The sequence below is a fragment of the Canis aureus genome, chromosome 32 (genome assembly GCF_053574225.1).
Source record: "Canis aureus isolate CA01 chromosome 32, VMU_Caureus_v.1.0, whole genome shotgun sequence".
Classification (NCBI taxonomy): Eukaryota; Metazoa; Chordata; class Mammalia; order Carnivora; family Canidae; genus Canis; species Canis aureus.
In genome coordinates this window covers 23,189,225-23,212,207 of record NC_135642.1, presented here as the reverse complement: position 1 = coordinate 23,212,207, position 22,983 = coordinate 23,189,225, and the positions used below count along the sequence as shown (strand labels likewise).

General features: G+C 43.3%; 1 long non-coding RNA gene across 6 annotated transcripts in view; it reads left to right on the top strand.

The window, feature by feature from the left end:
- Positions 1-22,983, top strand: part of LOC144303239 (uncharacterized) — a 68,908-nt gene that overhangs the window by 41,052 nt on the left and 4,873 nt on the right. For 3 of the 6 annotated variants that reach the window (XR_013370273.1, XR_013370272.1, XR_013370269.1), the window contains 3 exons: positions 15,520-15,841; positions 16,024-16,112; positions 17,726-18,242. This is a non-coding gene — a long non-coding RNA (uncharacterized LOC144303239). Of the gene's footprint in view, positions 1-15,519; positions 15,842-16,023; positions 16,113-17,725; positions 18,243-22,983 lie in introns of those variants that run through there. The other 3 variants (XR_013370270.1, XR_013370271.1, XR_013370274.1) reach the window with 2 other exon arrangements.

Sequence of the window (22,983 nt, the reverse complement as noted above, 5' to 3'; positions counted from 1 at the left end):
GGGTGGCTCAGCAGTTGAGTATCTATCTGCTTTTGGTTCAGGTCGTGATCTTGGGGTCCTAGGATCAAGTCCCGTATGGGGCTCCCTGCATGGAGCCTGTTTCTCCTTCTGCCTATGTCTCTGCTTCCCTCTGTGTGTCTCGCATGAATAAATAAATAAATGAATAAATAAAATCTTTATTAAAAAAAGGTTATGTAACCATCACCACTACCTAATTCCAGAATATTTTCATCACCTCAAAAATAAACTCCATACCCATTAGCAGTTCCTCCCCAGCCCTTCCTACCCCTAACCTGGCAACCACTAATCTATATTCTGTCTCTGTGGATTTGTAGAGTTTGAATTTTTCATAAAAATGGAATCTGGGTAGCCCAGGGGGCTCAGCGGTTTAGCGCCGCCTTCAGCCCAGGGCCTGATCCTGGAGACCTGGGATGGAGTCCCATGTCGGGCTCCCTGCATGGAGCCTGCTTCCCTCTGTGCCTGTGTCTCTGCCTCTCTCTCTCTCTCTCTCTCTCTGTGTGTCTCTCATGAATAAATAAAAAATCTTTTAAAAAAATAAAAATAAAAACAGAATCATACAATATATGACCTTTTGTGTCTGGCTTCTTTCACTTAGTCTAATGTTTTCAAGATTCGTGCATGTTATAATATGTATCTGTGCTTCTTATTGCTGAATGATAAACCACTGTGTGGATATTTTATTTATCCACTAAGAAGTTGATAGACTGTTCAGTTGTTTCTACTTTTTTGCTATTACAAATAATGCCACTGCACACATTCATGTATGAATTTTTTGTGGACCTGTGTTTTCAGTTCTTTTCGATAGATAACCTAGAACTGGAATTGCTGGGTCATATGGTAATCTATGTTACACTTTTTCAGAGATCGCCAAACTATTTTCCAAAGAAGCTGCACCATTTTGCATTCCTACCAACAATGTTCATGAGGGTGCCAATTTCTCCATATGTTCTTGAACATTAGTCCTTTTTTTTATTATTATAGCCATCCCAGTTGGTGAAGTGATATCTCTTTGTGGTTTGAATTTAGGATTCCCTAATGACTAAGAATGCTGAACATTTTTTTCATGTGCTTTCTGGTCATTTGTGTATCTTCTTTGGTGAAATGTCTTTTCAAGTCCTTTGCCCACTTATTTCAGAAGTAGAATAACCTACCCTTGAAGACCAATTCATGTCAGAAGAAAAAGAAAGGAAGGGATTTAAGATGTATCTCCTTCTAGTTTGAGTAATATGAAATCGCCATTTTTGTAAGTCAAAAATTATTGAACTTAGCCAATTTAAAATGTTACAAATGAGAGACTTAGCAAATAGCTATTTTATAAAAGCAAGAGAGGGCAACCAGATGGAAGAGCTTATTTTGGAGTAAAGATAATGACTTTTATTAAACAAAAGAAGTGAAGGATTAATTTCCTATTTTCAAAAGGCAGCCTTAGAGAGATACTTTGTCAAATGTGAGAGGGAGTGTTCTCTAGCTCCCTTCCTTTAAATCATGGACAGCCTCAGCAAAGGGCAAAGAATAAACTGCCAACTCAAGAATACAGTCTTTCAGAACTAAGAGACCTATATGCAGTGATCAGCATTGTTCCCCTTCCTCCTGAACACAAAGCTAAACTCCATTCCTCATCATCCCGGGCAGTTGAGTGTGGCTGCCACTGGAATGTGGGTGAAAGTGATAGGCATTCCTGAACATGACCCATGAAACCTCTATGGGTGGCCTTCGTTCCCTTCCTAGCTCCCAAGCCAATGCAGAGGCTCCATTAGAGAACAACAAGACAGAGGAGCATGTATCCCTGAGTGACCACAGTGAAGGCTCCCCATCAACCAGGAACATCCATATTTTTTGAACAAGAAATAAGTATTTATTAGGATAAGCCATGAAAATTTTTTAGATTAGTTAGCAGAGGTAGCAGATAGTCTACCCTGACTAATATAAGCTCTTAAAAAAAAAAGTTGTATTTATTTATTTAATTGAGAGAGAAAGCAGAGGGTTGGGCAGAAGGAGAGGGAGAGAGAGAAAAAATCCTCAAGCAGACTCCCCACTGAGCATGGAGCCCAACACAGAGCTCAAACCCAGGACCCTGAAATCATGACCTGAACTGAAATCAAGAATCCACCACTTAACCAGCTGAGCTACCTAGGTGACCCTAAACTCTTTAATAAATAGCCAAGGACTTTGGGTAACCATTTCTTTGTCACTGCACATTAGTATTGCCTTCTTCAGAGTCATAAGGGAAGAGTAAATCCATGGTTATATTCCAGCAGCAAATTATTTTCATGAGTATCCTACTTCTGTTTTGAAAGTGCAGGCCACTCTCCTCCTTGTAACAATCTGATCAAGTTGACACATTACAGCACTTCAACAAAATCCTTAAAAACAATAATCAAACCATTTTAAATGTGGGGTCATTAGGAAAACAAATTAGACACATGATTTCATAATTCAATATATCAATTTCACAAGTTTCAAAGCATTGAACAGATCCATGATGGCTTTCTTGTATTTATCATCTGTCATAGGAAGAAATGAGCATATATAAAATGTCCCTCAAATGTAAAAGGTAAAACAGGAGCTCTCTATGTCCTCCTCCCTCGCCACTCTCCAAAAAAGTCTGCTTTTACCCAGACTCACTACCTCAGGAATTCATACCACCATTTATTGCTTAAGCCAAACACCTAAAAGCTATTTTTTAAACTCTTTTCCCTCACTACCACCTCTCCACTTCCAATTTATCTGCAATTGCTATCAACTCCATTTCTAAATGATATTCCATTATTCCATTATTTTATACTGTTTTTTGTATTTTTCTTGTAAAAATACTGATCACGAAATTTAGCCTTTTGACACATTTTTAAGTGTATGATACAGTATTGTTATCTATAGGTACAATGTTATAAAGCACATTCTGGAACTTGTTCATCTTGCTTGACTGAAAGTTTATACCCGTTATTAGCAACTCCTGTTTTCCCTCCCCACCTCCACCCCTGGCAACCATGATACTATTCTTTGCTTCCATGAGTTTAACTATTTTTAAAATCTCATGTAAGTGGAATCGTACAGTATTTGTCCTTCTGTGACCAGCTTATTTCACTTAGCTAATTGCCTCCAGTTTCATTCACGCTATAACATAGATCTCCTTTTTTATGGCTGGATAACATTCCATTGTATGTATATACCACATTTTCTTCATTCATTAAACTATCAATGGACATTTATATTTGTTCCACTTCTTGGTTATTGTGAATAAAGCTGCAATGAATATTTGCAAATGCAAATATCTCTTCAAGATCCTGACTTCATTCTTTGGGATAAATACCCAGAAGTGGGATTGTTAGATGATATAGTAGTTCTATTTTTAATTCTTTGAGGAACCTCCAACTGTTTTTCATGGCAGGTGCACCATTTTGCATTCCTACCAACTGTACAAGAAGTCCAAATTTTCTATAATCTTTCCAACCCTTCTTTTTTTTAGATAAAAGCTATCCTAAGATGTGTAAGGTTACATTTCATGGTTTTGATTTGCATTTCCCTGATGGTTAGTAATGTTGAGCATCTTTTTGTACACTTGTTGGCCATTTGTCTTTCTTCTCTGGAGAAATATCTATTTAAATCCTTAGCCCATTTTTAATGTTTTACTATTAAGTTGTAGCAGTTCCTTATATATTTTGGAAATTAACCTCTTTTAAGATATATGGTTTGCAAATATTTTCGCCCATTCCATAAGTTGTCTTTTTATGTCGTTCCAATGATTGTCTTTTATGTCATTCTTTTGTTTTGCTATATGGAAACTTTTTAGTTTGATATAGTATCACTTGTCTATTTTTACTTTTGTTACCTATGCTTTTGGTGTCATATCCATGAAAATGTTGCCAAAGGGCACCTGGGTGGCTCAGTGGTTGAGCATCTGCCTTTGGCGCAGGTCATGGTCCCGGTGTCCTGGGATTAAGTCCTGCATCAGGCTCCCCAGAGGGAGCCTGCTTCTCTCCCTGCCTATGTTTCTGCCTCTCTCTCTCTGTGTCTCTCATCAATAAATAAATAAAATCTTTAAAAAAAAAAGGTAACCACAAAGCAACTTTAAAAAAAGAAAAGAAAATGTTGCCAAGACCAGAATTATGAAGATGTCCCCTACGTTTTCTTCTAAGAGTTTTACAGTTTCAGGTTTTACATTTATGTCTTTAACCCATTCTGAGTTGATTTTTGTGTAAGGTGTTAAAATAAGAGTCCAGTTTCATTCTTTTGCATGTGGATATACAATTTTCCTAGAGCCATTCATCCAAGAGACTATTCTTTACCCATTATGTGTTCTTGGCACCCTTGTCAGACATTGCATGTCTATATATATATATACTCTCATATATGTGAGCATACTATATATGCATTGATTTATTTCTGGGCTATCTATCCTGTTCAATTGGTCTATATATCTGTCTTTATGTTGGTACCATATTATTTTAATTACTAGAGCTTTGTAATATATATTGAAATCAGGAAGTGGGGTGCCTGGGTGGCTCAATCGGTTAAGCACCTGCCTTCTGCTCAAGTCATGATCCCAGGGTCCTGTCATCTATTTTGTCTAAGCCCTGCATTGGGCTCCCTACTTATCACGGAGCCTGCTTCTCCCTCTCCCTTTGCCCTTCCCTGTGCTGTGCTTGCTGTCCCTCTGTTAAATAAATAAATAATTCTTTTATAAAAAAAGAGAGCAAGAAATTAGGAACTGTAATACCTTCAGCTTTGCTTTGCTTTTCCAGGATTGATTTGGCTATTTAGAGTTTTCTCTGGTTCCATATGATTTCTAGAATTGTTTTTTTCTCTTTCTGAAAATAAATGCCATTGGGATTTTGATAGGGATCACATTGTATCACAGATTGCTTTGAGTAATATGGATATTTTAAAAATATTAAGCCTTCATAAAAAAAGAACAAAATTCGGTCTTCTTGTCTGTGAACATAGAATGTCTTTGCATTCGTTTGTGTCTTTGATTTCTTTCACCAATGTTTTGTAGTTTTCAGTATATAATTCCTTCATTTCTTTGGCTAAGTTTATTCCTAAGTATTGTATTCTTTTGATGCTATTCTAAATGGGATTGTTTTACTAAGTCAGTCCTTTTGTTTGTTTTTAGTGTATAGAAACATAGCTGATTTTTATATGTTGACTGTATTCTGAAACTTTACTGAATGTGTTCATTAGTTTCAACAGGTTTCATTTAGTGGAGTCTTTAAGGTTTTCTGCATATAAGATCATATCATCTGCAAACAGGGATAATTTTACTTCTTCCATTCCAGCTTGGATGCCTTTTATTTCTTTTTCTAGACTAATTGTTCTGGCTAGAACTTCTAATACTATATATTTTGAATAGAAATAATGAGAATAACCATCCTTGTCTTGTCCAATCCTTGTCCAATCTTACTGGAAAAGCTTTCAGTTTTTCACCATTGAGATATGATGTTAGCTATGGGCCTTCTATATATGGCCTTTATTTTGTTGAGGCAATTCTCCTCTACTCCTATTTGTTGAGGGTTTTATCATAAAAATGTGTTGAATATTATCAAAAGCTTTTCCTGTATTAACTGAGATGATCATGTGATTTTTATCCTTTATTCTGTAAATGTGATATATCATATTATTTATTTTGTTAATTTATTATTAATTTATTTTGAACCATCCTTACATTCCAGAGATAAATCTCATTTGGTCATGGCATATGATCCTTTTAATATGCTGTTGAATTCAGGTTGCTAGTATTTTTGTCTAAGATTTTTGCATCTATGTTTTAAAGATGTCCAGTCACCAAGTATCATGTGTGGAGCAGGGAGTCCTCCCACATTTCCAACAGACAATTATCTGATACTAGCTGGGTATCCTACAATTCAACTCAATTTTAATATCTACCCAAAGATAGCATCAGATTCCACAGGTTAAGGGTTCAACCCTACAAAACTGCCCCCCTCTGACTTCAGATGCCAGTCACAAGTCCAGGTTGTTATCTGTACTTCTGACCAACTGATTATAAATCAGCACTTCCCCTCCTTTGGTAAGATTAATTTGCTAGAGTGGCTCACAGAACTCAGAGAAATATATTACTTTCTGTATCATCAGTTTTATGTATTATAAAAGGATATAACTCAGGAACAGCCAGATGGAAGAAATGCATAGAGCAAGGTATGGAGAAACTGTAGAGTTTCCATGCCACTCTCCTTGAACTTCCATGTGTTCATCAGCCCAGGAGTTCTCTGAATTCTCTTTTCAGGGGAGGCCTATTACTAGGCATAATTGACTAAATCATTGGTCATTGGAGATTGGTTCAACCTCCAACCCCTCTACATTGACTGGAGGATAGGGAGTGGGACTTAAAGTTCCAGCCCTCTAATCATCTAGTTAATTCTCCTGGCAGCCAGGCCCCATTGTTAGGTGGGGTCCACAAGTCATCTCATTAATGTAACAAAAGACACCTTTACAATTCTCATCACTTAGGAAATTACAGGGTTTCTGGAGCTCTGTGTTAGAAATGGGACCAAGACCAAATATATATTTCTTATTATAAATCCCAATATCACAAAGTCCATCAGAGATACTAGCCTATAGTTTTCTTTCCTTTTGATTGTTTGTCTGGTTTTGGTATCAGGGTAATGTTGGCCACATAAAATTAGTTTGGAAGTGTTCCCTCCTCTTCAATTTTTTGGAAAGATTTGAAAAAAACTAACATTCAGAAGTTTCATTTTTCTTCCTCTCCACCTTAGTCCACCACCTTAGGCCACCATCATCTCTCACCTGAATCCGCAATAGCCCCTTCAACTTCCACTTCCACTTGTCAATCTCTATTATTCATTGCCCATACAGCAGCCACAGAAATCTTTTAAAACACAAATTAGATCATGTCACTCTGTTAAAAATTCTTCAGTGGCTTCCCATTGCATTTGAAGTACAATGCAGAGGTCTTTAACATTTTGGCCCAAAGGGCCTTTGTGGTCCAGTCCCTGCCCAAGTCTCCAATTTTTTTTTCTTTTTTTGAGTTCCAAGTCTCCAATCTTGTCTTGTGCCACTGTAGCACTCAACTACTATTCTTTAACTACCAAATTAGTCCATTTTAACAAGATATATTTCAACTTTGATGGGGTGAGCAGAGGGAAGGTGGCATACCACCTATATCAACAACCAAATTAAAGGATTATCCTGATACTATCTCTGTCCTTTTTCTTTCATACCTAACATTTGCACTGCCTTATATGTGCCTCTTAAATAAAAACAAAATAAAAAATAAGTAGAAGTGCCTGAGTGGTTCAGTTGGTTAAGCACCCAACTCTTGATTTCAGCTCAGGTCACAATCTCAAGGTTGTGAGATCAAGCCCCACATTGGGCTCCAAATTCAGCAAGGAGTCTGCTTCTCTCCCTCTGTCCACTTATGTTCGCTCTCTCTCTCTCTCCCAAATAAATAATTTTTAAATGAATAAATAAAATAATAAAAGATTTTAATTTGAAACTAGTAGGCAGATACTATTGTTCTTCTTTGACAGTTGTAAAACTGAAACAAACATGCAAAGTCATAACGCAGGAAATAGCCATATCTACCTCATTTACCTAACTTAAATGTAAAGTAAATGCTAATGAACTTCAGCCTATAATTCATCCTGCAGAGTAATAACTAAGGCAGCATCAAATATCCACCTGATATTACAAAAAGTCTTAAGAACTATAATGCTACATCTCTTACATTCATATTTAAAGAACCATGTTTTAAACATTTGCATCATTTTCTGTCTCTGAAAATTGTGATATGATTCCAACTCAGATTATCTCTATAGAGCAAAATGGCATTTGTATTGTCACTATGGCAAAAAAAAAAAAGTCTTAAGATATTTAACATTATTAAAGGACTATCAGTAATTATCTAACATCAAAAATCTAGTTAGGGATCCTTGACATTTCAAAACAAAACTAAAAACTCAGAAAAACATGGAATATCTTTATCAGTATGGTTCAAGATTTATTTTGATTTGAAAGCTAAAATTTATTTTTATTTTTTAACGATTTTATTTGTTTATTAGAGACACAGAGAGAGGCAGAGACATAGGCAGAGGGAGAAGCAGGCTCCCCACGGGGAGCGTGATGCAGGACTCAATCCCAGAACCCCAGGATCATGACCTGAGCCAAAGGCAGACACTCAACCACTGAGCTACCAGGTGCCACCAAATTTTATTTTTAAAAAGAATACTTTTCATTATATGTGCTAATTTGTTAGTAATCATATATTTTCCTAAGACTGAGGAGAACTGGAACACCTAATAAAGTAATTAGAAGCATACAACTATCAATAATGAATAAGTCTGAGTTGAGAAATACAAGAAATCCAAAGCCATTTCATATGAGAAACAGACAAATAAGAGAAAACATATGAATAGGAGGACATGGAATAAATACTAGTGATAGGATTAGTAACAAGAAATCAAAATGTACCCTCATAGCAATAGGACAACAAGGGAAATAAGCAACATTGCAATGACAAGTTGCAGACTGTCAAAGTCAAGAAAATAAGGAAATATATTTTTGATTGATAATAATGTCAATACACTCATGCCAGGATTGCCAGATTTTAGAATCTACTTTCAAGGTCTGTGGAGGTTGTATCACTTAGAAATACATTCAGCTGCTAGTAATACATCTGTAATAATCTTAACTTAAATATGATAAAGGTCTATTTCTCTCTCGTGAAAAAAATCCAGAAGTACACAATTAAGGGCTGGAATGATGATTCCATGGTCCTTTGGACCAGGCTACTTCTACCTTTCTGCCACACCATTTTTAACATATAGCTTTTACCCTGAAAAATGCCTCATAGTTGCAAGATGATCGCTGCAGCTCCAACCAGGACGTCTCCATGATCCAGATATCAGGAAAAAGAAAGGGGCAAGACCTAAGGTCAAACATCCAGCTGATTCAGCCTCCTTTAAAGTACTTTTCTGAAAGTCTCACTATAAGACCCCCACTTACTTCTCATGGACCACTACCCTTTTACTGAGAGACCAGAAGACACAGTTGCATATCTGGGCACATTGCTACACCCAACATTATAGGAATTTCAATACTAAAGAAGAAGAGGAGAAACTTTGGGAGAAAAAATAAAGACATGTCTAAAGAGGAACTTTAAGAAATTTAAGATATGGAATGCTATCTATAAAAAGAGCAATGCAGGTTTTAAGACACTTCCAAGAAGACAGATAATGAAGATCCATTTTATTCTTTAAGGCTTTCTGAGTTGCTTTGTGTTTTGTTTGAATATGACCAGCTCCACCACCACTGAAGACAAGCTTCCAGTCCAGGAACAATGGTTATCCCCCCCAAAAATGCAAATCAAGTTGAAAAGAAAACAAGGTCCAAAGGCAAAGCTATGGAGTACTTAGAGTATTACTTACAAGGATGCCTGGATGACTAAGCAGTTAAGCTCTGCTTTTGGCTCAGGACATGATCCTGGAGTTCAGGGATGAAGTCCCACATCGGGTTCCCTGAGGGGAGCCTGCTTCTTCTTCTGCTTATGTCTCTGCCTCTCTGTGTGTGTCTCTCATGAATAAATAAATAAGATCTTTAAAAAAAAATCTTACAAAATTAACCAAAAGTAATAGGAAATAGAAAAAATAATCACATTTACTCTCTTCAGATAAATTTAAAACTGTGATTTCTCTGTGGTTAAATTAAAAGAAACAGAGATTTGGGAATTCAGTCTTCATAAGCACCAAGAGTATGAATACTAGTTTTGGTTTGCTGTTTTTGTCATTTTTATATTGGCCTTCCTTTCCCCAACCTCCTCATTCTGCCATCAGTTATTTTACTAAGCAACAAATCAGATCATCTCATTTGCCTGCTTAAAAATTTTATATGGTTCCCTGTTGAGTAAAGTATAAAATTTAAGCCCAACTTGGCAAAAAGGCCCCTCACAGGCCCTAGCGGACTTCTGGAGCTGTGCACCATCATGCCTGCCAGGTTGAACACTCAGACTGCAATGCCTTAGCACATATTATTTCACTTTGCTTCTGCGTCCCCAGTACGTCCTCATCTTCACTTGCTCAACTCCATTTCTCCTCCTGAGCTTGAAGATTTGCTTCCTTGCGGAAAGCCTTCGGTGACAAACTCTCTGCCCCAGGCAGCTACCCATCCTCTTGATTCCCACAGCTTTCTTCAGATCTCTGAAATAGCATCTAAGTATATGTCACTTCCCTCAGATCAGGAACAACAAACACTTTCTGTTTCCTCTTAACTCCTGTGCCTGGCACACAGTGGGCGGTGGATGGCTGTGCAAACATTATGTTTTCCAAACTGCCAATCACTTTCTACCCTGTTCCTAGGAGCTTTAGGGACAACTCACCATAGCTTACCTCCAACAGGCCCATTGTCCTCACTCAGAAGGCCTAAGAGGTGAATAATGAGAGTTCGCTAAACCCACACTAAGCATTCCCCTAGAAGGAATGGTGTCCTCAAGAACTAACACTCTGGGACACACCCCTGGGAACCACTGGTCAAAAACATTTCCCATGGGTATCTCAAAACAAAATGATGGGGAGGGGCACCTGGGTGGTTCAGTGGGTTAAGGGGTTTAAGTGTCTTCTTCAGCTCAGGTCATGATCCCAGGGTCCTGGGATTGAGCCCCATTGTCTGGCTCCCTGCTCAGTGAAGAACCTGCTTCTTCCTCTCCCTCTGCTCTTCCCCCTGCCATTGCTCTCTCTCTCTCAAATAAAAAAAAAAAAAATAAATCTTTAATAATCATAATAAAATAAAATACTGGGGAAGGGGAGGGGACATGCAAAAACATTTCCCTTTCTTTTAATGAATCTTCACACAGTAGAAAGAAAAATGAGAGAGGGAGAGAGAGAGAGAGCAAGGAATTGGAAAAGCAGTTCAAGGAAGAGAGAGTGAACTAGCAATGCCAGACTCTGCTGTGTTTGTGTATACCTCCTACTACTCTGCTACTTAGGAAGTCATCTTCAGCCAATCTTTCATCCCTCTCCTATTGATCTTTCTGAGCTTTTCCACTGCTAACCAAAACTAAAAAGGGAAATTTTGTTTGTACAAAAAAACAAAATAATGTGATTTTACTAGGATATTTACTGTATCTAGATAAATAAATTGCCAATATTAATGTCTAAATTACATTAGGTAGTATTTATTTTGTGCTAGTAAATAATAATTCAGAGTTTCTATTGTCTCTGCAACCAGCAACATCTAATAAGTCAATTCCATTTTTTTCTTCAAATTCTTTGGGAAATATTATCAGAATAAGATGGCTTATCTTTCCAGTGTTTTAAGTTTAAATTGAGGCTTCTCTTTCCATCTTCAGCTGTTTACTCTCATGTTCAGCATCTGCAGAATCAGGCCCCAGAGTTAGATCAGCCCAGAGAGTTTCTAATTTCGTGAAATCTCCATTCTGGCCTGATTCCTGCCCCCTGGGATATACAAGGCTGCTTCTGGAGTCTTTCTAAACCACACACGGGCTGTTGTATAAGGACATTTCAGTGATTAGAGTTTGTGACTCACAGCTTTTAAAAGTCTAAATTCTGGTATCTGTTTTAACACCGCTTGCTGAACAGGATTTTGGCCTCCCACTCTCTCTCCAATTCACATTATAGAAACTAGATCCAAGAATTAATGAGACAAACATTTGCAAATATCATGTTAGATGATGATAACAGGATATTTGAGAGAAGACAAGAATAAATAAAAAGGACAGAAAGGTTAATGAATATTTGGAAGTCATTTATGAATTAACCCAATATTAATTATCTACTATATGCCATGCAATTTCACATCTATTCTCTCATTTAATCTTTAAAGCAACCCTGTGGCACAGACATTAATTATATACACATTAAAAGAGCAAACTGAATCTCAGAGGGGTTAAATCTCTTGCCCAAGAGTCCCACTGCTAGTGAGTGTCACAGGATTTGAACTTAGATCACTTGACCCTTGGTTCAGAATTCTTTTCACTGCACCACTCTGTAGAAAAGACTAGTACATTCCATGGTTTGAAATTTGTCATCCATTTTCTATAATCCACCTTTTAATGTAAGCCTTACTAAAATAAGTTTTTATTATAGTACAACCACAAAAAGGTTACATTGTCTAGAAAAATAATATCCAGACATTGTTCCTATTCTTAGGATCATCTCACTTGAGCAAGAACTGGGAAAGGTAGAATCTGTAGAGACTTGATACTATTCCCAGGATCCTTTACAAACAGGAAGAAACCTCTGTCTAATGCAGACTACTCAATGACCCCCTCCTTTTGGACTAAATGGGGCCCTTTTACCGAGGAAGCAGCTAATATGGCATCAAGCTATTAATGGGAAAAGCATTTACTTTAGATTAAGAACAGTGTAAAGTAGAGTGGGAGCCCACTATGACTGGCTATTAGGGATGTTAATTAAATATTTATAATGTCTAAATTAGCATAGTGAAAGCTCAATTCATCAATTTGTTCTGGTCTGTTTGTAAGGGGGAAAAAATAACTCCGAATGCCCCTGAAGAAAGATGCTGTGTGAGTCAATAGGAAGATGACTGAACAATTTATTATGATTGTGGTAAACTTTTTATTTTGATTTTATTTAAAGGTACTTGTTGCAGCACCTTACCTTAAAGACCATTTACCACAGTCAATATACTGGAGGGCCATGCATTATTCATTGTTATCCAATGAAAAATTTGCTAAGGTACTTCAATGCTGGATGTTTGATTGATTAATTGATTTCATGATAGTTACTTCCAAAAAAGTAGGAGTTAGGGTTTAATGTTGAGAACTGGGGCTGGAAGCCAGAAGCACTGGGTCCTTACTCAATTACTAACAAGCCTGCTGAAGAACCTAGTTTTCCAAGCTTTGAAATGATATCTTGCTAATAGAGTTGTTTTCAGGCTTCATGGTTAATAATTGAGAGGAATAGTTGGATCTTCCACTGAAAATGGCTAAGTATGCAGCTGCTTTTCCTTCTATCTAGTGTCAGGAAGCCAATAATAGCAACACCTAAATGCCCACAGCCTGTGTATGCTTAATGAATGCATTTTCGGAATTCTATTAGTTTAAAGAAAAATTTTTTGCCTCATTTTATTATGGGAAAGTCCAAAAGGGAAAGGCCAAATACCCAACCTATTTTCAATTGTAGGTGAGGCTGATTGCAAGAGAGACTTTTCATCACCAACACTTTAAATGAAGTTGTCTATAGCTGGCTAATGCTCACCACCATTCACACGTTTGGATAAACATAATTATGGGAGAAAAGTCTGGAGTTTTTACAAACCCATTCTGCCCACATTAGACCAGTGGCTTCATGATCACACTTAATGAATGTACTTCCTACCCAAAACTAAAAATTAAAAAATAAGGGGCACCTGGGTGGCTCTGTCGGTAAGGAGTCTAACTTCTTCTGGGGTCATGATCCCAGGGTTCCAGGGATTGAGGCCTGCAACCAGCTCCCTCCTCAGCGGGAGTTGACTTGTCCCTCTGCCCTCCACCCCTAGCTTGTGCTCTCTCTGTCAAATAAATAAAATGTTTTTTTAAAAAAATAGAACTTTATGAAGACTTTTTAGTTTGTTTTGGGTATAAGAAACTTTTCCTTCTATCTTGTAGATTTGCTTCTCTAATAGACAAGCGGCCAGAAAGAGTTTAACTCCTCTTTATATGGGTGCATCTGATCCCTCTCTTTCTTTCCTCATTCAGACAAGCAGGCCTTCCCTAGAGGGAGAGCTGGCATGAAAGGGTTAAAGGTTCTCTGGTCAAAATGACCCAACAGAAGGAGCCCGGCCCAGAGCTGAAATCTAAGTGCTAATGACCGCTGCCCTTCACCCCGCTGCTGTCCACCGGCCAGACCTGCGGCCGGGCGGGGGCCAGGGCTGGGAGAGGGCACAATGTTCTGCATTTAACATTTGAACTTCTCCTATGCGAGGCAGCAGGCCGTTTTGTCCTGGGGTCGCTGACCCTGGCTCCCCCATCAGCTGCCCTGAAACCTTAATTGAATGACAGATGGTCATCTTCGAGGTCGCCAGAAGCTGCGCACTGCCAGCCGCGCAGGGGCTGCGGCCCCAGGCCCCAGCGGTCCTGCCCCGACTCTGCCAGCAAAGGGCGGGTGACAGAGGCAGCAGGCGCCCTGAGGAACACACCCGGCCCACGGGCACTGCGCGGTCGGTGGGTCATGGTCGCGCTCAGGAAGGAAACCAAAGCCTTAGCGGCCGCGGGGGAAAACCTCCAGATCCTAGTGCCCCTGCCAGCTTCCCAGGCAGAGCGCCCAGGGTAGGCCCACACTGGGCATTCTCCGCGGCAGCTCGCAGCCTGGCCCAGCTTCGAGCCCTGGGAAGCGACCGTCGCAGGGCAAAACCGTCTCTGCGGGAAGGCCCATGTTCCACCATCTCGTGCGTGGCCCAGAACGTGGAGCCTCTGCCACCGAAGGCCAACACGCCAGTGTCCAAGCGCAGAACGGCCATCTCCAGACCTGGCTTGCCCTCCGGGGCACGCCAGGAGGCCGGGGAAAAGCCGGATCCCACGCCGCCAGCCCTGCAGCACGCGGCCTGCCCCGAGTAGCCAGGAGCGCCTTCGAGCGAGTGCCCTTTCCGCGGGCCCCCAGCCTCCCAGGCTAATACCTGCGCGCTGGAATCTTAAAGCCACCCCACTGCGGGGAGCTTCGAGGGCTCCAGGGTAAAAGATGGGCGCCCAGAAAGGCGCCCGGGGGCACCACGTCTAGCCGCGCTGCCTCAGCAGACTACCCGTAGTGTCCTCTCTCTCTCTCTCTCTCTCTTTTTTTTTTTTTTTAAATAAAAGCTGCGAGTCCTACAATTACTGGGATTACAGTGAGCGGGTATTGATCTGCAGCCGGCATTGTAGGATCAAGCAGGCGGGCGGAGGCAGACATCTCCGCCCCCACCCCTCACCGCCACCTAGTCCTGCAAAGCGCTAAAAAAACGTTTCTAAATGTTTGATTTCAGACACACCATCAACACCTGCTGCAAAAGAATGACCTTCCCCCCCCCCCTTCTCCTACCCGCCGGAGCGACCACACCTCCTCCCCCTCCACCCGTGGGCCTCTCAGGCCCGAGCCAGCTACACCGCCACCTTCAGCCCTTTTCCCCCCTTTTTTTAATTACTGAGGGAAAATATACACATAAGCAAAAAAAAAAAAAAAAAAAAAAAAAAAAAAGCATCCCCGGCAGGCGCGAGAGGGGGTGGTGAGGAGGCCAGCGAAGGCGGTAATGCAACCCTAATGCACAGATAGCTGACATCAACTTCCGTCAGGCAGCTCCTGAAGATCGAACCTTTCGATTGTAACTGGGACAATTTGCATAGTGATTCCCTTTCAGAGCTTTCCCGGGTCCATAACAAGCCCAGGCAGCTATTCAAATGCAAGTTGCAACCCCAAATGCGAGGCTGGCCTGACCAAAAAGAGCCATCCTGCTGCTGGGAGAAGCGAGACCCGAGCTCTGGTTCTGATCCTTTTTCTGTTCTTCCTTTTTCTTTCTCTTCTCCGGTTCCTGATTTAGCTGGGAGCTGTTTATTTATGGCTGCAAATGTGTGTGTGCGAGGGAGAGGGAGAATTGATCTTTGCCTGGATTTAAAGATGGAGCCGAAGGCGCTGGAGGGAATTTGGGTTTGTGCGTCTGGCGCAGACCCTGCGCGCCAAAGGGGGCCGCTTGGCACCGAGCCCGAGGTCTTTCTTTCTCGCACCCCTCACCTCGAGACCCTGCAGGAATCCGCGGGCCCAGGAGCGGCCTGGCTGACCCACCTGCCCCGGGCCAGGCTGTCGAGAAAGGCTTCGTGGAGGGGGCCAACTCGTCCCCGTCTTTAAAATGAGCACAATAAAAGGTATCACCTGCGACCTGTGCGGATTATTTTTCTTAGTGTTCATTGACGCGGGAGCCGGGTGGGGCGGTTTACAGGTTCTGGGGGAGGGGGTAATTAGGGCACCTGAAATTAGGCTCCCCAGTTTCCCGATTTCTTTCACATTTGAAATTATGCAGATTGATTCTCGTTTCCCTCCCTCCTAGGGGGCAAATCCTCCAACGCAAACCTGATCGCTTGTCACAGAAGCAACTTGCCATGAAATCCGCTAATGCGCCGCGACTCGCCCACCGGGGTAAGCCAGTCTCACAGGCGCGTGCGGGGGGAGGGGGGCTGGGTAGGCCGGGGCAGGGGCTTCAGGGGCCCGGCCACGCGGGTCCACTGCTGAGCTTGTAGCCACACGGGGTGGGAGCCGAGGGCGGAGGGCAGAAGCCGCGTCACGGCCCGGGAGCCAAGCGGGGGCGCCCCCCTCCCGCCTGCCCTCCCAGCCACGGCCGCTAACGGGTCCTCCTGGCGAGTTTAAAGTAGCAAATAAGGGCTGGGAGGAGGCCTCCCAAGCAGGGTGTAAATATCCCGGCGTGCCCAGCTGGGTGGCCGGTACGCGAGCGCGTGTCTGCGGTTTGTGCGCGGTTCTCCTGCGAAGCAGCGAACGGCTGCAGAACCGCACCTGCATTGGTGCGCGTTGTGGAACTCGAGCCAGAGGAATTCACAAACCGGGGGCAAATCCCCCGTATGAAACTTGTCTACACTTTCTTAGACTGCTTCCCGCTTTCTGAATCTCCCAGGTTGCTTGGTTGTCTCTCCAAATCCAGGCCAAACCTGCTAAAGATGTTCACAGGCCACTGTTATCGCAGCACTGACCATTATCTCGGTGGCAGAACCAGCTCTTCTGGTCAGAGAGCAAAAAACGGCAACTAAATTTGTGTCCTTTCTTTCTTTCGCTTTCCTTCTTTATGTTTTTTTTTTTTTTAAGTGATGAGAAAACGTAGGCTTCTTAAACCCACAGAAGCAGCCAAACATGCATTTGCCAATGTTCTTTGCTTATATTGGTTCTGCTGCTGAAAGCTGACTGTCCATGAGCTTTTTTCGTTGTACTTGTTTTATGCAGAGCACTTGGGATATTTTTCTCATTTTTTAAGTATTTGTAAAACTTAAAAAATATAGGATGCTTTCCTGATCATTTCACAATAGGTTTCTTAAAGACCAGATATGTAGGGGGAGTATTTGGGATTGAATGGTGAAAAAAGCAGACTGGAAGGTACAAATAAACCCAGTGCAAATTGAAAACAAATTGAACAGGTGAAATGACTATGAAAGAAGATGAGGGAATTAAACAGTCTGGAAAGAGCAAGTTTAAGATCTGAAGTGTCCAGATTTAATGGCTGTATGTAACAAATCAAAAAGAATTAAATCTATGCCTTTGCCTGTGTGTGCACAACCAAAGAACACAGGTCCTCCTGGGTATCTTGGTCAAGTGCACATTTATTTTTAGGCATTTCAAAGGACAGTTCAGCTTTAGGATGCTTTCCTACTTTTTTGGCAAACTACAACCAATTAGGTGACCTTCATTTCTGGTGGAAAACAATTTAAAATATATTTCTGGCTGTAGAAAAAAAGTGAAAATGTTAATGTCTTGATAGTTAATAAATTACAGGTTTCTCAGGGGTTAATTTGATATAAATAACCTAGTCTTCTATGAGCACAGAGGGAGTAAGGTAGAGGCCTTGACTACAAAGAGCCTCCGTCTGGTGGTGACAGAGCTTTGTGTGTCTGAGGGGAGTGTGAGGAGGCTCTGAACCTAGCTTTGGGTTTGTTGCATCCCTTTCCCTCTCTTAAAACAGTAACTCAAGATGTAAGTAAAAGTGTTTTCATTTTTTATTGATCCTGCTAACATCTTTCATTATCCAGCATGTAGCCACAGCAAATTATTGCTCATTTGATACCGAGAATTCTATTGACCATCACTTTCATTGGAGAGAGAATTCTAACTACTCCGCTGCTTTATAGTCAGTCAAAGCTAAGGCTGAGGACGTTGCTCTGCTAAAACTGAAGTAAATTGAGCCCTCTGCCTCCAGGAATTGATGGAGATGTGTTCATTACATTGGGCCACGTGAACATGCATAGAAATCTGCTTTTTACTCTGCCGACCTTGCCCCCATTCAAGCAAAAGGTCGGCCCCTTTGGAACAGATCTGCCGACTTGGAGAGCTAGGCATTCGTTTGCCTCTCCTAGATCCCTTCTGGCAACTTCTTTCCAGCTCTGACCAGGGTTGGGGCAATCGAAATGATGCAATGGAAGCCTGCTCCTGTGGCCAATCTTGTGCTCAAAAAACACCCCAATTTGGACACCTGCAGAAATAATTAAACCTCCCCATCCCCACCAAAATAAAAATAAACCTCCTAAAATATCCAGATGAGTAACTTTATGATCTGGATGTGATTTCCTAGATTAAACTGACCCCCCACACACACCAAGACCCCACCTCATCAGAGAGGGCTAAGTAAGGGAGGAGGGAGCTCGAGATCAGCGTCTGTTCTCTTTAACGGTTGGCAATGGGCGTCCAGAATAGAATGACAGGCCAGCGAATCCTGCACCCACACCAGCAGTGGTGCAGGTGGAAGCTCAAGCCTAGTGAAGGTCTGACCTTTGACCCTCACCCCCCGCAGCTCTGGGGCTCTAAAGGCTGGAGACGGAGGCCAGTCGGGAAATGAGGTTGGAGAGAAAGACCCGGAGAGAAATGGAGAAGCCGGGTTTGTAGGTGGCTGAATTAGCCTTGACACGGGAAGGAACTGGAACTACCATACAGCAGAGGACACGCGACGCCCCAAACCTCCATCCGCGGACCTCCTCCCTAAGGCGGCTCCTCAGAACCCGCCTGCTCAGGACCCCTGCGTCCTCTCCTCTTCCCTTTGGATGTGTTCGGGAAAGGTGCCCGACTCAAGGGTGCGTTGGCCCGGCGGGACAGGGGAGAGAGCGACGCGGAGCCCGACACCCGGCCGGCGAAAGCTAAGCTGGTGGGGCTCGACCACTGCTAGCCCGATACCGGCGCCCAGCCGCGCCTGTCGGATTTCCAAGTAACAAGCAGTCCACGCCTGCCTGCTTCACCTTAAGCCCTCGACCCCAAGAAGAGGCCAGACGACCTTGGAGAAGCCATGTCCCTGGGGATTCCGTAGAAGAGGTGGTTAGGTTGGGTTTCATTTCCGAAACCTATAGGAGATAGGTCCTCTCGGTTCCAGAATAAAAGGAGAGCCAATTAATGGCTCTAACAAACCTGCCCACGGTGTAGGCAACCCCGGAAAGAGTGCCAGCTCCAAATCGGAAGGCACATGAGATTCTAAAGGACCTAGCTCAGTAGTTATTTTCCTAATGGTGCTAAGTGCCGGTGAAGCTATTCACACTCTCTCGAAGGCCGTGCTCTGTGAACCCTAGCGCGGTTGGGAGCCACTTTGTTCTAGAACAAGGCAGTGAACGAGTGGGAGGGTGTTCTGGGCACGCTGGTCTCTGACCCAAGAACAGCAACTAAGAGATGATGGTAGATTCTAACTGGACTACTGGGGATGAGGGGATGGCAGCTGGTGGGGGGCGAGGGGGGGTGGAATTTAAGCCAAGATTCACATGGTGAATTTGGGGTGGGGGGGGGTGTTTCTTCTTGTTCTTAACGTAGATAAATAACTCTCAGCGTTGGTATAACCAGTGCGTGCCCAAAACAGTCGTGTTCCTTGAATGCGCGCACCACCGCCACACTTGGAGAATCCAGCCCACAGAGGTTTCCAAAACCCCATTTTCCTGATTGCTGCCCAGACTCTGGAAACCCCGTGAGCCTTCGGGGAAGGGAACCTAATCCCGGCCAAGCACACACAAGAGGGTCAGGCACACACACGCACAGCGCATACAGGCACGGGAGGACCAGAGGCTGTGATTCCTTGGATGGAAGATCCATGGTGGCTGGATGGGGATCTGAGAGACCCTGACTGAGCAAAGGCTCTGGCGCTGCCAGAATGGTGTAACCTCTAAAGGAGTGTCATCCTTATAGTTATTTAGGGGAACAAGACCTGGGATCTGGGTTTCAGTTAAAGAAGCTAAGGGCAAGGAACAAATGGCCCAACATTTCTTTGGAATGAAGCAGAACTAAAAACGGAGGAAGCTGGACAGGCATTGCTGCAAACTGGAGATTAGGAAATATATTATCCTTGCACACACAGCGCACACATCTTCTCCGATGGCGAGCTCATCTGTGAGCGGGGAGTCTCCAGCACCCACACTGAGCATCATAACTGCCCTTTCAGCCTCTTCCAGGTTTTGCTAGGCAAATGAAAGGAGCAGAACTCCTCAGTAAATTATTTTGTTCAGCCCTCTGTCTTTTTATGAAAATAAAAGGCAACACTTTGTCATTTTTAATCATATAAGCAGACAATAAACCTAATTTCGTTATTGATTTTTTCCAGAATCAAGTGATTTTTGTGCAGTGTCTGTTGTGTTTCCTTTCCAAAGAATGGCTGCTTGCTGGTAGATTGTGTGGGCATAACGCTGCATCTACTCAGCCCAGCCCGGTGATAATCTGAAACATGCAGTTGATTGTAGACTTTGAAGCCGGATAGCTGAGAGGCACCTCTTCCTGAATGGCAGGAAGTTTGGTTTTTGTCTAATTATCTGGTAATGGTTTCAACTGGGCTGCTCCTAGACCCTCAGGATAGATTTAAGGCTCTCAGCTGGTGCTTTTAGGAGTTATGGCCTCAGAGATTCACTATAATTTTTCCAAAATAAAGTCAAATAAAACTAAAAACAACAACCCAAGATTCTTGTTAATGTGTTGGGCCCAGATGGCACCATGAGTAGCATTAGCAAGGGGAGCACACTGTCCCTGTTTGCAGAGTTCCAAGCCTGGGGAAGGGGTGCTCCCTGAGCCAGCTGGACATGGGCCACTGCAAAGGCTTAGCCCAAAGCGTCAGGGGATACCAGTTACAGCAAAAGGGCCTAGAGGGTGCTTCCTCTGCATTCTGGAGTTCACTTGCCTTTTTCTTTTTTAAAAAACAAAGACTATTTGATTTCAGTGCAGAATGGAGTTGGCACCTTTCATGAGAAAGTCTTGAGGTGAAGAGAGGTGGGCCAGGCCTCCACCTAACTATAGAAGGAAGAGAAGAAGGAAAGAAATGAGGGAGGAAAGCTACAGAGAAGAAAACAATAAGAAGTGGAGAGGGAAGAAAAAAGAAAAGGAAGGGAGGAGAAAGTAAAAAAGGAGAGGTGGAGAGGAAAGAACAAACAAGAAGGAAAGGGGGAAAGAAAGGAAAAGGAAATGGATTAGTGAAAAAGATGGTGAAGGACAGGAAGGAAGAAAAAGAAGGAGTAAAAACAAAATTTAAAAGAACAAACAAAGAAAAAATACAAAATTACCCCATCCTAGGCAGGGAAACTGTAATTGACCTGGAACACATCCTACAGCTCCAGGTGGCTCCTACTCCCTCCAGAAACGGAGAACAAATGACAGCCCCAAGCATAAATTAAAAGCTCCCCAACTTCCTACTCCAATCCAAAAGACTAAACTCAGGACGGAGACGTCAGGGGGACCCACCCACTACCCTAGCAGCGTCCCCTATATCGACGCCCTTATAGTCTGCAGGGAGGGGTCGCCCTCTCCTCCCACTCCCCAGCCCGCGCCCTCCCTCCCGCGCCTCCGCTTCCAGGGGGCTAAGACCCAGCCCGTGAGAGGGAGCCGGGCGCGCTGTGCCCCGCACAGGGAGCTGGAACCTCGGGCCTGCGAGTGACCCTCGGGCTTTGACCTTTCCCGCGGTCCTCCAGGGTCAGTATTTAACCTTTCACTTCCCAGTCCCTGGTCCCCGGCTGGGGAGAAAGGGAAAGCGGGTCGATATTTGGGACCGGCGGGGAGGAGGCGGGCGGCGCCCAGGCCGAGTGCGCGAGCCGAGGCCCTAACCCGAGCGCCCGCTCCCCTCCCCAGGCGCAGGGAAGCGAGTCTCCAGGATCCCGCGCCTGCCCTGCGCGGCGCGCTGAGGCCCGGTTACACCCGGGGTCTGGGGAAGAGCCCGCTGAGGCACGGAGGACGAGAATAAGCGTCCTTCCCAGTTTTCCTGCCCCGTTGAGAGCAGTGTCCCTTCATCCAAACGACTCTCCTCTCAGGCATGAGCCACTCGTTTGCATTTTGGGCATCCGGAAAGACTTGGCCAGATGCACTGAAGGCGACAGTGCCGAATGAGACTAGTGGTGCCCCCCCCACCCCCCGCCTTCAAGCCCGAAGTATTTGACCTGGGAGCGGGTGCCAAGAGTACCAGTGAAGAAATCGGGCCAAAGTCGGGGCTGACGGGCCCCAGCGACCGCCTCACGGTCCCTTCTGGGAAAGCAGAGATCAGCCTCGCTCCTGCTTCATTCCACTAACTTCCAAAAGCGCCTACAACCCGCGCCCCAGAGGGCTCACCCCGCGGGGATGGGGAAGGTGGGCGGCCAACCGGAGGCTGCAGCGGAGGGCGGAACGCCCCCCACCCCCAGCTCCCCGCGGCTTGGGGTTTTCGCGGTCTCCCCAGCTGGAGCCGGGGCCGCCAGGAGCCAGAGCGTTAGGTTCAAATGCATCAAGACTCTGAAGTCATTTATCCGGATTCATAAATAATTTTCTTATTACACTTAAGCCCGATTCCTGCCCCCTACCCATTTTTATTGCGGGGTTTCAGCGGCTAAAAAGTTTCTAAGTCGTGTGGGCCGCTGTTTTCCTTTTTCCATCATTAACATCATTAATATACGCTATCAATAACCCTGTCGTTCGGAGCCGAGTTTCACGGTATTGATCCACGCAGCTATTCATCTCTGCCATGCAAGACACGGAATAATTTTCGCATTACAGTAGCTTGGATTTGCTTTTAATTCATATTTAAAGCTGCAACCGGCTCGGTGGAGCGCTCTGCGAAAGACTAGAGGCGCCTAATTAATAATAAGTTAGAAACGAAGGAAGGCACTGGCGAATAAATAATTAATACAGACATCTATGTCTCTTTGAATATTGCTCCTTTAAAAATTTAGACTTACCAGGACCATACTGTAAGTCTGCAATTTATATTGCGGGGATGATTTAAGAAAGCTATTTTTTTTCCTTGAAATACAATACTAAATTATTTACGGTGTTTTGCAAACCTAAGTTCCTTCATTAGCTAGCCCCTCCGGTT